General features: G+C 42.2%; 1 pseudogene; it reads left to right on the top strand.

The window, feature by feature from the left end:
* Positions 1-437: 437 nt before the first annotated feature.
* Positions 438-2,397, top strand: part of LOC108517868 (60S ribosomal protein L23-like) — a 16,399-nt pseudogene continuing 14,439 nt past the window's right edge.

Raw genomic sequence — 2,397 nt, 5'->3', positions numbered from 1 at the left:
GTCTACAGGCAGCACAGTTCCTGCCTTCAGGAAGCCCATAGTCTGATGAGGAAGATGGACATCAGCCTTGCAGTGGTGTTGGGATTTAGGGGATCTTTTCAGACTTGCTTTTCAAAAGTTTTTCTCTTTCCTTTCCGATATCATGATGCCTACCCTGAACATGTCCTGTCCCCCTTCTGTTTTATGGCCTACCAGAAAGTCCAGAATTGCAGTAAATAAGAGGAAAAGAGGTCTAACTATGAGTTTTAAGGGTCTTCCTACATGTGAAGTGTTGGGTTTTAGTAATGGGTTTTAGTGTTGGGTCTTATAATAATCATGACTATGAACTTTGTTGCAGACAGTCATACTGGCTAGAATCCTCTAGGTGAGCAGGAGTGTTACTCTTTTTTTTTTTTTTTAATCTTATCTAAAAATGTGTAACATTTTATTCTCCAACGATGTCAAACAAATGGGTTATGGCAGGGGTAACGTAACATATAACAAGGAATGCCTATATTTTCCCCTACTAAATATTTTGTACTTTGGTCGCTTGCATGGCAGGGGTATTGAAGGATTAAGTAAGATGATAAGAATAATGCCTGGGACATGGTACATGACAGCTGTTATCAGAACTGATGCATTTTCTCAGCAACACCTTCTCTCACTGTGGGCCAGACCTGTGGCTACCTGAAGAATCCTCTGAGGCTGGGCGTGATGGCTCACATCTATAATCCCAACACTCTGGGAGGCTGAGGTGGGAGGATTGCTTGAGCCCAGGTTTTTGAGGTCAGTTTGGGCAACATAGTGAGATCCCATCTCTACCAAAAAAAACCCAAAAACAAACAAAATATAAATTTAGCTGGGCATAGTGGCACATACCTGTGATCCCAGCTACTTGGGAGGCTGAGGTAGGAAGATTGCTGGAGCCCAGGAATTTGAGGCTGCAGGGAGCTATGATTGTGCCACTGCCCTCCAACCTGGTCAAAAAAGCGAGACCCTGTCTCTAAATAAATAAATGGATAAATAAATGGAATCCTTTGAGAGGAACTTGTTGCTTCCAGTTTTCATATTTTTATGGTTCCTGCTTTACCAGATTTCTGGGTTCGTTTGTTTGTTTGTCTGTCTGTTTCTTTGTAGAGACTGGTTCTGGCTCTGTCCCCAGGCTGGAGTGCAGTGGTCATCAGAGCTTACTTCAGCCTCAAACTCTTGGGCTGAAATGATCCTTCTGTCTCAGCCTCCTGAGTAGCTGGGACTACAGGCACGCAACACCACACTTGGCTAATTTTAAAAATATTTTGTAGGGACAGAGTCTCACTATGGTGCCCACGCTTGCAGATTTCTGGTTTTTATCCTTTGAATATATATGCTACACAAATTCAACTAATGTCATTGTGAAAAACATGGGAAGAAAAGTTTACCACCTGATAATATCTCTAAGCACTTGCCTTTTCTAGACATTTTATATAGATTGAATCATATAATATGTGGTCTTTGTGACTGGCTTCTTTCATTTAGCATAATGTTTTTATTTTTGTTTTTTTGAGATGGAGTCTCACTCTGTGGCCCAGGCTGGAGTGCAGTGGCATGATCTCGGCTCACTGCAAGCTCCGCCTCCCAGGTTCACGCCATTCTCCTGCCTCAGCCTCCCGAGTAGCTGGGACTATAGGTGCCCACCACCACGCCTGGCTAATTTTTTTTTTTGTATTTTTAGTAGAGACAGGGTTTCACCGTGTTAGCCAGGATGATCTCGATCTCCTGACCTGTTGATCTGCCCGCCTTGGCCTCCCAAAGTGCTGGGATTACAGGCCTGAGCCACCGCGCCCAGCGGAAGAATTTTTTTTTTAATTGGAGTCAATTCTTTCAAACCTTGCCACTGCTTTATCACGTTGATGGAATATTCTAAATCTTTTGTTGTCATTTCAGCAATATTCACAGCATCTTCACCAGGAGTACATTCCTGGTTTCTCAAAACACCACTTTCTTTGCTCATCCATAAGAAGCAACTGCACATCCATTCAAGTTTGATCATGAGATTACAGCAATTCAATCACATCTCCAGGCTCCATTTCTAATTCCAGTTCTTGCTATTTCCACCACGTCTGCAGTGACTTCCTCACTGAAATCTTGAGCCCTTCCAAGTCAGCCATGAGGGTTGGAATCAACTCATTCCAAACTCCTGTGAATGTTGTCATTTTTACTTCCTCCCACAAATGTTCTTAATGGCATTCAGAATGGTGGATCCTTTCCAGAAGGTTTTCAATGTATTTTGCCCAGATCCATCAGAGGAACCATCTACAGCAACTATAGCTTTACAAAGTGTGTTTCTTTTCCTTCCTTCCTTTCTTTCTCTTTCTCTCTCTTTCTTTCTTTCTTTCTTTCTTTCTTTCTTTCTTTCTTTCTTTCTTTCTTTCTTTCTTT

The sequence above is a fragment of the Rhinopithecus bieti genome, unplaced genomic scaffold (assembly GCF_001698545.2).
Source record: "Rhinopithecus bieti isolate Rb0 unplaced genomic scaffold, ASM169854v2 scaffold_40559, whole genome shotgun sequence".
In the NCBI taxonomy this organism is placed as follows: Eukaryota; Metazoa; Chordata; class Mammalia; order Primates; family Cercopithecidae; genus Rhinopithecus; species Rhinopithecus bieti.
This window is presented reverse-complemented; position numbering and strand designations above follow the sequence as displayed.